Source organism: Sinocyclocheilus rhinocerous, unplaced genomic scaffold, assembly GCF_001515625.1.
Source record: "Sinocyclocheilus rhinocerous isolate Xijiao unplaced genomic scaffold, SAMN03320098_v1.1 scaffold1341, whole genome shotgun sequence".
Classification (NCBI taxonomy): Eukaryota; Metazoa; Chordata; class Actinopteri; order Cypriniformes; family Cyprinidae; genus Sinocyclocheilus; species Sinocyclocheilus rhinocerous.
The window spans coordinates 368,283-384,672 of NW_015637670.1; the positions used below are offsets into that span (position 1 = coordinate 368,283).

A 16,390-nucleotide genomic window follows, 5' to 3' on the forward strand; every position below is an offset into this window, starting at 1 on the left:
GGCTATATACTGTTCAGTAATTTTCTCATCCTCTCCAAAATCAACAGAGCAGCTGCCAATTTACCAAAGGTTGAATTTACACAACCGGTTTTTGCAGGTCATTTACAGGAAATCTGAATTGGTCTACAGTTAACTCTTCAAATCTTTGAGATATTTATGAATCTCCAGTTTCATAGACACAACAGCACTTAGTTTTACTGACAGCAACTTTATTTCTACATTTGTCTCTGAATAAATTTGAACTCTGAGTCTTTGATTCTGAATCTGTTTGTTAAATGAGCTCAAAAGATTAGCTTTTTATTTGATTTATAAAATGTATAAAAATAGAAAAGTTATTTCAAGCATAAATATACAGCAATTTGCTATACTGTTAGATTGTAGATTGGTGAACTGAAGTGTTCGTTTATTTATAAAACAAATGCAATCAAACAGACTGAGAGAGCGTGCAGTTTGGACTCTGAGGGTGGTGGAGGCGGGTATAAATCGGAGCTGCTGCAGCTTCACAGACGCTCACAGGAAGAGACACACAGACAGTCAGGATGGATGTGAAGCTGCTGTTTCTGACTGTTGTTCTGCTCTCCTCACCGCTCCTCACACTATGTGACCCGCTGTGAGTATCAAACACACTGTTTGTTCATGGATTCACTAACAGATCTGTTCTCAAACGCTCTGATTTGATCTCCTCAGGTTTGTTCTGTCGGCTCCTAATCTGCTGAGGGTGGGTTCCTCAGAGAACCTGTTTGTGGAGGCTCAGGATTACTCTGGAGGAAACATGAATGTGAAGATCATAGTAAAGAATCATCCGAAGAAGAGCTGGGAGATACTGTCTAAATCAGTGACACTGACCGCAGACAACAATTTCCAGATCCTTACCGATATAAAGGTGAGAGTGCAATAATTACAGTGCAGTGATGTCTCATTTATTTTGTTAACAGTTTTAACTGGCCGGTTATCTGTTCTACAGATCCCTGATGATCAGAACCTGTTCTCTGCCAATCCTCTGGAGAAGCAGTATGTGTATCTACAAGCTCAGTTTCCATCCGTCACTCTGGAACAAGTGGTCATGCTCTCATTCCAGTCTGGATATATATTTGTCCAAACAGACAAGCCCATCTACACACCTGCTAGCACAGGTACGATTAAGTGCTGAAAACAGTGGAAATCAATGTAAACACTGTTATTTCAAACACATGCACACACACACACACACACACACACACACACACACAGTCATTCATGACATTTCAGCATAATGAGCACTGATCTCTACAGTCGCAGTGTTCATGTTGGTTTCTGTGTTTCTGAAGAATCCTCAAGGCATCACAGTTTCATCAGAGAAGATATTTCCAGTCAGAGGGATGAAGTCTGGAGGATACAGCATTCCTCAGATGGCCAGGTGTGTGTTTGTGTGTGTGAAACACTATGAAGACTGATCCTGAGTGAACTGACTGGATTTAATTTTCAATGATCCATGATGTCTACCTCAGGATAATAAGTCTTGAATTTATCTACAAACAACACAGCAGCTACTCGTAAATGTGATCTGTGTCATAATGCTGATTTAGTCTATTGTATAATGTTTATTTATGAATGTTCTCCAGCTCTGGGATCTGGAAGGTGGTCACACTGTTCTCAAACACTCCTCAGACGAAGTTCACTGCAGACTTTGAGGTCAAAGAATATGGTAAAAACTGATTGTTACATAAATGTGATAACAATTAAAATAATGTATTTATTGATTTATTTGCGTGTCTTTTGTCTGGTTTGGTTTTAGTGCTTCCAACATTTGAAGTGAAATTAAAGCCCAGCAAGTCATTCTTCTATGTGCGTGATGCGAGTCTGGCAGTCGACATTGAAGCCAAGTAAGACACAATATTGTCACTGTATTCAAAATCAATCCTTGAATTGCGAGCACAGTGAATTAAAATAAAGTTGTATGTAAACTACAAAATAATGTACTATATGTGAAACCAAAACTTGTCCTGATAGTTTAACTTTCAAATGAACAAAGACAATACTCTGTTTACTAAAATTATTTTACTGGTCGTATGAACATAGTTTCAATTGTGTCTGTCACTTCCAGTAGATCTGCACAATCTGCACAAACACTCAAAGCACAAACACTTCTCAAAGAGCATCGGAGTACAAAAATAAAAATATCCTCATATTGTTTATAACCTGTATGGCTTTCTCAACACAAAAGAAGAACTTTTAAAAATGCTGAAGTTGTTATTTTTCTATGTAATGAAGTGGATGTGGATCAGGGACAGTCATCGTCACCATTCAGTTTTACAGCAGAAACTGAATGTGCTTTTATAGGTACCTGTTTGGACAGAAGGTGGATGGAAATGCGTTTGTGGTGTTTGGTGTGATGGAAGATGAGAAGAAAACAAGTATTCCTGCATCTCTGCAAAAAGTTCAGGTGAGAGGCATTAAACATGGGATAAATATAATTTCTTCTCACCTAGAGGACAGTTTAAATAAGAAGTTAAATAGATTTTTACTGTGTCTTGTATGTTGCTGTGTTTCTCATATGTGAATAGATCGTGAAAGGAGAGGGTACTGCAGAACTGACCAGTCAGATGATCACTGAGACCTTTCCAAACATTAACCAGCTGGTTGGACGATCAATCTATGTTTCAGTCAGTCTATTAACAGAAAGTGGTAAGACTCAACAGATACTGTGTGAACATGTTTACCTGCACGTGTGTGATTGTATGAGAAGCTAATCGTTTGTGTGTTTCAGGCAGTGAAATGGTGGAAGCAGAAAGGAGAGGCATTCAGATTGTGACGTCACCGTACACCATCCACTTCAAAAAAACACCACACTTCTTCAAACCTGGGATGCCCTTCGGTGTCTCGGTAGCTGATTTTACTCATTAAACTCTATTCTGTAAAAGGAAGTGGCACTCATGTGCGAGACGCTGAAAAGCAGTGAGATGCGAGTATCATTTACATAGAAAAACAGTTAAAAAGCAGCACAGACAAATGTTTTTTTTTTTTTTTACAGTTTTACAGTTAACATGTAGAAAATGTGGAACAATTTCATTATTTTTTGGTCTGGGTTCTATAAAAGATCTATGTAACAAATCCTGAACAAACACCTGCTGAAGATGTGGAAGTGGAGGTCAATCCTGGAGGGGTCAGAGGTCGAACAAGAGACAACGGCATTGCGAAGGTTACAGTCAACACTCCGGGAGGATCTTCAACACTGGACATCACTGTAAGACCTGCCATCCCAAAGGCGGCTCCAACAACTACCTGCACATCTTCATTGATGCTGCACAGCTTCAGATCGGTGATCCAATGACAGTCTATCTGAACACTGGACAAAGTCCAGGAGTCAGCGGTAAAGACTTCACATACATGGTGATTTACAGTCATGTCAGGATTCAAGCAGAAATTATTGATTTAAGTAAAACTTGTGTATTGTTTTTGTTTAAAATTGAATCTTATGAATAAATGAATATCTCTATTTTCTTATCTGTCTCATTTTCAGATCTTGAGTAAAGGTCAGATTGTAAAAGCAGACAGGTTTAAGCGATTGGTTTGTCATTATTTTCACTGATCCTCCTTATCAAATGTAGAAAATACTAAATACAATAATAAATTATCTTAAAAGGTCGCAATCTGTTTTGAGACTGCAGTCATAGTTAAGGACAGCTCCTGATTGGTTCATGATTAGCTCATGTCTTCTTCACTTATAATGAGTTCATGTTGAAGTAAGTATTAATTCAGGTATTGGTACATGATTATTAATGTACCATTATTTTAAAGTGTTACCACTAAGTATAATCCAGAGGGGCACGTACTGTCCATAAACACCATGAATTAGAAATAATTTCCTATAGAGCAGATTTGCACATTTGAGATGTTTAAACAGTTAATGATAGTGTATTTGCCTTTAAATGTCTCCAGTGTCTATAGGTTAACTCATTTAAGTTGGTATGATCAGTGCTGAAACAGCACTGCACCTAGTTAATATTTAGTGAATTCCCCCTTCATACATTAGTGTCATATGCTAATTTCATTCTAATGAGTTTTTCCTCTAGCGGCTGATTGTCCCTTCCTTTCAAAGAGAAGACGGCGATCAGGTGAGAAACAGTAATTCTGATTCAACCCTTTTAAATGCTAAATGTGAACCTGTTATATATGTTGTCTTTCTATCATTATGGTTTGTTGGAATAAAGTTACCATCATCTTGATGATTATCACAATTTGCAAGTAATGATCCAGCTATGATGTCTCTGCTATTTGTGTCTGACATGACAGATATTCACTCTGCAAGATAAGTCACAAAACTGGAGCGATAATATTGAGCAGTGAATAATGAAATAATGCAATTTTCTCTTTATTTCCAAACCATTACATAAATTATGCTCTGACAGGTTAGATTCAGTGTGGACCAGTGTTACTTCAGCACTTTTGTGGCTTCACCCCAGCATTACAAACATGCAAGACTTAAGAAACAAAGACATAAATAAAAGACGCACAACAAATGTATAAAAACAACAATGATAAACGATGAGACTAAGAAGGAGTTGGGAATTCAGTAATTGTAATAAATGTTTTTCAGATCCCAGATAAATTATTAATTATTTGTTTTTGTTAAAATTAAAAACAGATGATGATGATGACGACTATTATACGGACTCTGAAGAGATTGTGTCACGTACACAGTTTCCTGAGAGTATGATTTGGGAGGAGATCGATCTACCCACTTGCAGAGAAAACCACTGGTAAGTAAGAGTTTGTGTTTCTTTAGACAGAAGTATTGTACTGAACTGAATCAAGTCAGTCTTTGCTGGTGAGATGAAGCCTGTTTGTGATTTTCTATCTGTCTTTTCCTCATATTCCAGTGGAACAACATCAATCACAAAAGCGATCTTCCTGAGAGACTCTATCACTACCTGGCAGATCTTGGCTGTCAGTCTGTCACCAACACTTGGTAAGGAGAAGCTGCAAACCCAGAATACATGCTCTGAAAAACATCATCATCATCATCCAGGAGCTGCTGCTTTAAATCCTTCTGTGTGTCTGTGTTCCTCCTCAAAGGCATCTGTGTGGCAGAACCTGAGGAGATGGTCGTTTTTAAGAGCTTTTTCATTGACCTAAAGATGCCTTACTCAGCTGTGCGCGGCGAACAACTGGAAATCAAGGCCATTATTCAAAACTACACCCCAATTAATCTGAAGAAGGTAGATTAAATGTAATATTAAAAATTTATTTCTAATGAATAATTAATAAGTCTTTATACACATTATAGTCATGTGGATTGTAGTAAACGTTTCTGCTGGAGTCAAATTATTTACTAATGACAGCATGCATGGATCCTGAGACTCATTTGAGGTTTTTGAGCTGCTTGTGACAAACTGAAGAAAAGTGAATTATCCAAAAGCAGAATTATCCTTCATCACACATTTCATGTTGAATTTATTTTGGGTGAAGTTTCCTCTGGATATTGAAGCAGTTTGAGTCTCATTCTCCTGTTGTATCCAGGTGCGTGTGGAGTTCATGGAGACAGAAGATGTTTGCAGCTCTGCCAGTAAGAAAGGCAAATACAGAACAACAGTATCTGTTGACAAAGGCTCCAGCATAGCTGTTTCATATGTGATTATTCCCATGACGCTGGGGTATCATGATATTGAGGTGAAAGCTTCAGCATATGATTTCTCTGATGGAGTGAGAAAGCCGCTGAAGGTGGTGGTACGTCTGATGGGAATCAGTGATTGACACTTGTAGCATTTGTTTTATTTGATTTGGTTATTTGTTAATGTAATGATCAACAGATCATGTTTTGAATAGATAAACTAGAGCATCATGGGTAGTTAACAGTCTCTTTCTCTCTTTCAGTCTGAGGGTGTGCTGATTCCATTACACAGAGAAAATGTGGAGCTCAATCCTGCTAAGAATGGTGAGATTTACTGTGAAGCACACAATAACATCACTCTGTTAATCTTCCACTATACAACATTGCAGACATTACACTTCTAGCCAGTTATGAAAAAAAAAATGTCTATGAATATCATTTTCAGCCAATCCAGAGATTACAATGAACTCCTGCTCTTTTCTTGCTCATTACTTACCAAAATCATATAAAATATGATCAGCTCGTGACTCAAGACTCTTCCTCCATCTTGCTGTTCTTTTCTGTTTCTCTTCCCAAATGGATCAGGGGAAAAACCTTTAGTTTTTAAATCTGACATACCAGCTGATCGTCTTCCAGACACACCTGCTGACACGTACATCTCAATTACTGGTAAGGAAAAAGACGCTTTCAAGAATGTGTAGTGATTATTTCTTTATTTATTCTCTATTTATCTCAGTGGCAACTTGTATAGTGCTTGTTTGAGGATTCTCTCACAGTACTTAATATTGGGGCTGGTTTGTAATAATTGCAGTTCTGTCATCACAACTCTCTGAGAGTTTAGCATGGTAATATACATGTGTTTGGTGAATGTCACTGAGTTTAAGAATATAAACTGCTGCATCAGCAGACATGCATATATCCACACACATAGAAAGAATAAAAACAGAACAGAACAGAACAAAACATCCCCAAACAAGCAGATCTATCGCTAAGACATATGTACTGCTGCTCCAAAGATTCATGTGAACCATATGTATTACTATCTATGTGTGCCTGGGCTATACATGCTGACCGGCTTAACACTAGTTAGAAACTAACAGAAATGTGTAGCTAACAAATACATGTACGTTGCAAGCTGATGAGATGATAAAAAAACAAGCGACCACCTGAAGCAAAATATCAGAATTCAAAGTCATTTGTTATCTGTCATTGACATATACTCTTATTTGAATAATAAATCCATTGGGTTCAAGGTTCAAATGCTTTACCTTTAGTAAATAGGACATATAATTACTGATTATAATGACTTATACACATATACATTGCGTTGCGTATCGTGCTGCGTAAACATAAAACCATGTAATTTCTCCAATTACAAATGCAGACAAACAACAAGCGCTACTCTACACTGCTCAAAACGCATGTTTGAATCGTCAGTGGCAAATTCTTTAAATGTGAAAACGTACTTACAGGCTGTGAGTCAGAAGTGCCAGACTGTCCTTGCAAAGTTGGAATTGCCCCACTTTATAGAAACAGACACCGGCATTGAAGGATACTCTCCCAGGAAACAGTCCTCGTCCTCCATAAAATGTGCTGCACACATCTGAATATTTGGGTTGAACTGTTCTGGAACAGTGTTGTAAATACAACGTAACCACTGATTTCTAGTTGTGTCCTCTTTTGGAAGACCAAACAAAGTAGTTTCGCTTTCACAACGAAACACACAGCGCCTTCACGACATTGCGGCAGCGGCAACAACAATACTACAGCGAGAATCAAAGTTACTCCTTCTTTCTTTGCGTGAACATTTGGGGCGGCGTTATGCAAATCTTCCCACATCGTGGGACCTGTCTCATCGTAATTAATTAATCTCATTAATTTGAGATTAATTTGATTACTTGGTACATTAAGTAATTAATTAGATTTATTTTTTTTTAATAATCACTTGACTGCCCTATTTAAAACAAAAATACCCCCCCAGTGCTCTGACCCCCCCGATGGTCACTGTGTAATTCGCACTCTGAGCGTATACCCCTAGGGGTACGTCAGGTGACGGAGGGGGGTACGCGAACAAAATTCTGAGTTTTGGCATTCATTTAATTCTACCCCAACTTAAAGTAACATTGAAACGGCCTTAAACGGTCAAATACATGATATCCAATCAGCTTACCTCATCTTTTGCTGTCAAAACTGACTGCATCCACACAAGCAGCCTGCATGTGATAGGATGCCCGCTGAATATGCTGCTTTAGCAAATCACGCTGCTGTTCAATGTATCTTTAAAGTAGATCTTCACTTTATAGCATGAAGAGCAAATATTGACACAGACTGTACATTGAGATCGAGTTAAACTCTCTTCGATACAGACACATACCCTGTGCGAGTTGTTGTTTTCATGTTTAAAATACAAGCAAGAATGCAAAGTTCCCTGAATATCCAAACGATGGCAAAATATGACATTAATTTTTACAACAGTTCAACAAAAAAGGGAATATTAAGTGAACATTTTACATTTTAAATGTAGCCTACATTTTCAAACAGAATATTGACGTGTTATATTTTGCAACAAAATAATAATAGTTCCAACGGAATCCGTATCATCTGGTGTGCGTCTCCAAGCAACATCACAGCGGTGTTTAGTTAGTGAACGAATCTGCGGCTTTGAACGATTCGGAGAGTCAGTGATTAATAACCCATTCATAACTACAGCATTTTGCTTCCTTACTAAATGAATGAATGAATGAATGACGTGACGCCTGGCTCATTAAGACAGTGACTTGCCGCCACCTATTGGCGGTTTTATTTTTAAGTCTACAAGTATCACTTCGATTAGTCATCATTTATTGCTTTATTTATTATATTAATAATTCACTTAATGGAATGTTAAGAATATGACATCAAACATGACATAAGATACAATTAATAAGGATAGAAAATTTTTGCCTCTATAAAGGTAAAAAAATGCACCTGTAAATCAATTCAAGGGGGCAAATATTGTCCTTTAATAGAAAAGGTGTGACTGCGGTCTAAGTGGAAGAGAGGGGGTACGCAGAAGAATGTTTAATGCCCCAGGGGGTACGCCGCTGTAAAAAGATTGACAATCATTGTTTTAAGGTATTTCAAGATACGAGTCACATAGTGTTGAGAGTGTTACATACAAATATAATAAACAGAATTCTCAGCCTGTGTTTCGTCTTACATTCCTCCAGCTGAAGAGATCGCTCAGACAGTCGAGCAGGCCATCAGTGGAAGCTTCATGGGGCGGTTTATTGTCCAGCCCAGTGGTAATGGAGAGCAGAACATGATCTATATGACTCTACCTCTCATTGCCACTCATTATCTGGACAGCACCAATCAGTGGGACACTGTTGGCATGGAGCGCCGTAATGAAGCTGTTAACCATATCAGAACAGGTCAGCAGCAGACAACAGATATAAGAATCAAGATTACTAAATATTCAACAATATTACTGATTATTGACATTGAACAGAACCAAATCAACACTAAACTAACCTCAGCTGAACAATGACAATATTATTGTCTTTTACAGCAGAATGTATCTCTTTTTGCATCATTGAATCAAATGATATTATTTTTCCTGTTTATTCTTGTAAAGCTGCTTTGAAACAATCTGTATTGTATAAAGCACCATATAAATGAATAAATAATAAATAAATATAAATAAAATAAAATCTGACTATGATTTTGAATAAAATTGCAAAGCACTCTCAAAGATGCACCTTTGAAAACTTTAGACCAAAAGCAGGAACAAATATGCAGATAATAAACAAATAAATATTCTTTCTTTATTATTTTTCATATTAAGGTTATCAGCGGCAGCTGGGTTACCGTAAATCAGATGGATCCTATGCTGCATCGAGAGACAGACCGAGCAGCACATGGTAAAGTAATTTTGATGTCATTACTTTTGGGGAAATAAACTTGTTTTTATGTTTCATGCCTAGTTCCCCTTCAGGAACTCGAGCTGCGTCGAGATTCGCTTTGGGAACGCCCTTGCGTGACCGCGTTCTGAAGCACGTGTCAAATCCGTCCAATGGAGCAGCGAGACGTCACGAGCAGGGTGACGTAAGCACCAGAAAGCATAAAAGCGCATCCGGCCGGGCGCAAACCAGCTTCTGCTCTTCAGTAGCGCTCTGTGTATGTGTCTGTCTATTTACTGTTGTCTGTCCGCACAAGCACTCATATATAAAAACAATGAGAAAGTCTATGGCGAGCGAACGGCATTACAAACGCTGTGTTTCTCCCTGCCCACGATATCTGGCGGCGGGGGATACACACGATTTGTGTGTCGTTTGTTTAGGAGCGGAGCATGCACGTCACGCAAGGGCGTTCCCAAAGCGAATCTCGACGCAGCGTCTCGTTCCCTCGGGGAACCATGGTTACATACGTAACCTAGAGACGTTTCTCTTGTATTACATTATATATTACATCATTAGTAATGATAATCATAATTAGTTTTAAATTTGATTAATTTCTGTTCTGCTTGTCTGTTGAAGGTTGACAGCATATGTGGCTAAAGTCTTCAGCATGGCTACTAACCTTGTTATTATAGAGGATAATGTGATCTGCAGCGCCCTTAAGTGGCTGATTCTCCACAAACAAATACAAGACGGCTCCTTTAAAGAGGAATCAGCTGTAATGCAGGGAGAGATGGTGGTAAGTTGAATGTTGTTGAATGTGTCCATCTGTGTTAAAAAAAGCATATTTTTCAGGCTAGACCAGCTAATGCCAAGTATGTATCGCTGCAGCCCGGAGAGACCTCCAAGTGGGAGGGTCTTATGCCGCGAGGATGCGCACATCAATATAGCATCATTTTTCTCAGACTGTACAACAATAATTACTATTTTTGCATTATTGTAAGGGGTAGGTTTAGGGTTGGATTAGGTGTAGACGTTAATGAAACACAAGCTGTAACTCTGTGTCATGTACATGTAATGTCAAGACATTAAATAAATCAATCAAAAGCCCTAGAAGGTTTGTACAGCCTACTTGGAGCTCAAGTCCCACCCATTTGGAGCACACTCACACACTCACACACACACACACACACACACACACTCACACACGCACGCACGCACACATACACACTCAAACACACAAACACACACACAATCTGACTGTTTTTGTGATAGTCTAGTTTATTTGTGCTTTATTCCAGGGTGACGTGCGTGGCAAAGATGCTGATGCCTCTCTGACGGCCTTTGTCGTGATTGCCATGCAAGAGGCCAGAGAGATCTGTGCTGGATCAGTTGGTGTAAGTGAATTTGTTTCACCACGTGCAGGTTTGTTGCTTTAAACTCTTTTTTTCCCAGGAATCCTCGACTTTTGCGTGGGTATGCTCAATTTAGACTTGGGCACATTTGCAAGACAAACTGTAAGTTAATTTAAAACTCAACTCAGTTCAAACCACAGTAGCAAATTAATTAAGATCTGCTCCAAACAGTACCAACATGGCAAAAAAACATTTCCTCTAAATAGCATTTGATGTGTGTGTGTGTGTGTGTCAACCGTTGTAACACACAAAGAAGTAGTAGTCACCGTCATACGGAAGTGCTTCTGTTGACTACACAGGTCCGTGTATGGAGGTGGCATCACTTACTGACCCAGGATCAATTGGAATTTCCGATTAGAGCTTGAGCTTCAGAAATGCTTGGGCATATGTAGCTTGTGTGGAAAAAACCACACTACTTGATCAACAAATGAGCTTCGCTAATGAAAAGCTATTTGATTCAGAAAACAGCGACGCTACCACCACACTACTGAGACATGTAGTTAAACTAGTAGCGTCATTACTTGTAGCAATGCTGCTGCACAACACTGGTGATTTACAGGTGACAACACCACTAATCCATATTAGAGAACTGGATTGGTCATGACGTTTGTTAGAAATTAACAATTGGTCCCTCGATATCTCTTTGCCGCCTTGAAGTTCTCAGTTCCTTAAAGTGTATACGGCCGGGAAGCAAGAAAACACACATTCAATGGTATTCTCAATACTTCAACTTTATTCATAGATACAAAGATATTATATAGGCATATGTCGAGGGGAGTTAGTAACTGCACATCCATAAAGTTCCATGTCACTGCGTGTTCACCTCTAAGTACATTGTGGTCAACATATAGTCATATTTCACATAATATTATAATCACAAGAGAAAGTACATATCATATAGCCTATGGCTGCAACCAGTGGTCGAATTGTAAAAAAAATAAATAAAAAATCAGGGTCGATGGTGTGGTCAAGTATTTCTTTGTTGGGGCAGGGGCTCCCATAACTAACTTTACACAATGGTTACAAAATTTGTCTTATTTAAAAAAAAATATTTTTATTTTATTTTTTTATTTGAGCTTTATTAAATGAATTATGATTTATAAGCTGTTTTCTTTTTGGGGTGTGAAATGGAGGGGATTTTTGTCGATAATGATAATTAAATTATATTTTGCTGAATGTGTTTTTGTGCCGGCATCTTGGTTGGTTTAGGTGGCAGCTAAGTCCCTGTTTAATAAATGATTAACTGAATCATTCAAATCAAAGGATTCTGAACAATTCTTGTTTTGAACAAACGGCTGATTCAATTAGAACCGAAACAAGTGACTATGTTTATGAATGGATCGTTGAATCACTGGCTCACTTGATTCGTTCAAAACAGATTCATTCAGGATCGAAACACCACAGTGTTGCTCTGCACTACTGTATAAAATTAATAGCACATTTGCTATTGCAGCACGAGCTGATATTCAGGAAAGCACTCTTGCTTGTGTTTTAATTATAAAAAATTAAAAATTAAATATTTCATTACTTGAAATAAAAAGGCATTCTTACTGCTTTCTAATAGGCTTCATCAAGCGGTGAATGCTTTTGGACTCTTGTTTGTTTTTGCAAAGTGAGTGACGTACTCAATAATGTCATCTCTCACTATCGTCTCTCCGTCCCTCACAGTCACACATACAGCACAATAATGTTATATCAGGGGAGCTTGTGCATTAATTATTATACATAAATTATAATTATTATAAGTAGAAAATTTTAATATTTTTTCATTTGCATGATAACTTTTATGTAATACACAACATTATTAATCTAAAGGGGATGGGAAGGAGGATGGTGGTTTTACAGAGGGGATGGTTTTTGTCTTTCTTTTTCCCCGCAACAAGGGGGATGCCATCCCCCTTCAGTTCAAGCCCTGGCTATAACAGATTTACATTTTGTTTTCTGTCAGCTATGCAACACACAAAACTGTCTTTTCAGTATAAATGCAACTATAGTTTTGTTATTTTTTATTAGATTATTTATTAATAGTAGTAGTAGTGCCTTGTGCATTTGTTAGCATGGACAGATTCCAGTGTAAAATATGACATGTAATCATCATTTTGCATTGGTTTCTGTATTATTAGGTTTCTCATAAAGATAATGAAGTAATTTCCTTCAGAATGCACCAGATGCTTAATGTGGGTCTGCTACAACCTGCTGCAGTCACAATATATGAATATTACTCACCAGGTGAGCTGCACACACACCCACCCATCTTCTTACATGTAAACTTAAAATATATAATTTAGCCAAAGTGATTTACAAATGAAAATAATACACTGATGTAAGGAATAAATCAATACAAGTTGCTCTGCTATAGCAGACGTCTACAGCACGGGAGCACATTGTTTTTAAAGTGCAGAACGTTGGTTGGTCAAATGCTCTGGTTTAAGGCTGAAGGTGTGTATGACATGCTGCTGCATTCGGGATTTTCTGGAAAGGTTTTGCAGTGCTAGAAGGGTGTTGTAGTCGTCTTTAATTAAATGCATGTGTGTTTTTCAGTTGCACGCTGTACAAAGTTCTACCACCCTGAGAGGAAAGATGGTGCGATATACAGACTGTGTAAAGGAGACCTGTGCCAGTGTGCAGAAGGTATTACAATTATACATTTTTATCCAAAGCCATTCACAATTTGTCATAAGAGCCATAAGAGAGTGTTCTACTTCATTTTATTTATTTATTTACTTAATTTAATTTATTTAATTTTTATGAATGGAAGAAAATGTTTTGTTGGTCTGTTATGAATGTGTGTGTAAATATATTTAAAAAAAAATCAACATCTCATAACACAGTGAACTGCAGTTTCCAGAAGAAGAATCGGGTCAGTGATGAGGAGCGTTTGAATAAAGCCTGTGAAGCTGGCATGGATTATGGTAAACACACGTTCTCCTTCCTCAGCCATTGAGATCCAGTCTCACAGCTCTGATATAACACCAATATAACACGACTGTTTGACAGTTTATAAAGTCACAGTGGTGGGAATGGATCTGAAACAGGACTCTGACATCTATGACATGAAGGTGGAGCAGGTGCTGAAAGAAGGTACGGTTCATTATTCGCTTGTGTCCATCTAAGTACAATGAATTACATGTTTTTATAACTCTCTTGAAATGTGGTTTACATTTGGGACGTCCCTGTAAAATTGTCTCTTGTTCTGTCCTGTAGGCACTGATGAGGATGCCGAGGGGAAAGTGAGACAATTCCTGACTCGTCCCGGTTGCAGAGAATATTTAGGATTGGTAGAAGGCAAGTCGTACCTCATCATGGGCAGATCTGTTGACCTGACAGAGCTGGGTGTAAGGTATGTGTCAGTACTTCCTATTCTGCTTTTGCATAAAAGGACCCACAACCCACTAAATTTAGGATGCAACACATACCATCATACAAATGAGTGTGTGAAATTATGAATTTCTGAATACACTAATTTTCCTCATAGAGTGTGACATTCACAGAATTGTTTCATGCGTCATTTGTTAGACTGGTGAAAAACAAATTAAACTTTGGTAAAACATCAACTCAATGCATTTAATGTCCTTTAACATTTATTTATACCAAAATGGATTCATATGTTTTGCACAGTGTGTTTTCTGTTGTTTTAGTCTGCAGTATGTTTTCGGAGAGCAGACCTGGGTTGAATACTGGCCTACAAGAGAGGAAAGCCAAACTCCAGAACACAGGGAGCGATACATCGGCATCTCTGTGCTCAAGAACAGCCTTCTCAGATATGGATGTGTCTTATAAATATAGTATAACAACTATTTCTTTATTACAGGAAATGTAACATTATCTTTTAAATACTCTAAATAAATTGTTCTTGATAATAATAGTTTTCACCAAAATATGCTGGTGTAATTACATAATAAAGGTTAAATGAATAAAACTTGCAGGTTTATGCTGGATTAATCATCGTGTGTGAAATATAGTGCCTGACCATTTTTTTTTTCTGAATTCCTACTTCCTACACTCTTGTTTAACTTTATATATTTTAATATTATTTAAAATAATAATAATAATAATAATTAGTGTGACATTAGTTTCGTTTCCATGACTAAAGAATATAAAATGTATTCCATTTGCCTACACAGTGTTTGATATGAATAAAAACACTCCTAGAAAATAAACTATGTTTGAAAGGTTATTTGCTTATAACTGTTGTTATCTTGGTGCCATAACGTTTTTTACAATACATGAATACCAGATATATGAAGTCAAAGCAAACAGGTTTCCAGAAACAGCAATACAGCTCCCTTAAGGAGATTACTTTACTTCTGGCCCTAGAAGAGAAGAATCATCAGGGCTGAACTGCTGCTAAAATTCCCACATTCCCACATAAATGTTTTGCTGGGGTTAGGGCAATTGAAATAAATAAATGATTTATTAATAAATAAAGGATGTAAACAAATAATAATATTTTTATTTTTTGAATATTCTTCAAATGCATTTAACAATATTAATATTCCTTTATATTGCAGGCTCTTAATTATTGAATTTATATTTTTCTGCAATAAGTTTATTAGAACTATTACATTCTCCTGTGTAGCCCTAATGAAAAGCTACTGTAATTCTTGAATTCAGAATTAACTGTATAGTATTAGTAAACCTCAATAAAAGTGACTTATTGCCTTTATTTTACCCAATATTTAACTTAAGTAGCCTGTAATAATTTTCGTGACCTTAAAAATAAATTTCATTAATGGCATATTTCCATAGTGTCAGTAACTGCAAGGTAAATATGTGTGGTGCTGCAGATTAAAGTGCTTGCTAATAGTTTTGTACAGTTTACAACAACACTTCAGTTTACATGATCGGAGCTATTCAATCTGGTTTGCGCTAGCTTCACCACAGACTTACTGTTTACATATAATGTTTTAAGGGTGTGTTCACACTTGCCATGTTTGGTTAGATTAAAACGAACCCTGGTGCGCACCAAACAAGCGGTCACACTTGTAGTTCGGTTCACTTGGTTCATTAATTTCCAAAAAGGAAAATTATACATTTGGTCCTGGTCCACTTAGCGTTCACACTGGCATTTTTGACAGCGAACCTAAAGGCATAATGATACGTTCACAACCTGATTGGTCGGCTTGAATGACGTATATATCGTGACGGAACTCATCGAACACCCCAAACAAAAGGTGTTTAAAGGCGCTGCGGGTGTATGATATCAAAGCAGCCATTAACCGATCGGTCTGCTCAGTGCCGCTTTAAGTCGAACACACCTAATGCCGTCTGCTGGACTAAGCGCACTCATTCTTGCGTGTACATATAATTTTATTTTCACCACCTGCAAACTCACAAGGAGCTCATAAAAGGCACTTTACCTCATCATTGCTCCACGTTTGCATTCTGCTCATTTTGTTTTGGTTACACCGCGTCATCAAATCATGTCGCATAGCGTCGCATCTTGTCATTACTTCCTGTTTTTGGTTCGTTTAGAAGTATTTGGTCCGTGTTGCGTTCATATTTCA

At 37.6% G+C, this 16,390-nt stretch overlaps 1 pseudogene; it reads left to right on the top strand.

Moving 5' to 3' along the window:
* Positions 1 to 508: 508 nt before the first annotated feature.
* Positions 509 to 16,390, top strand: part of LOC107749257 (complement C3-like) — a 61,040-nt pseudogene continuing 45,158 nt past the window's right edge.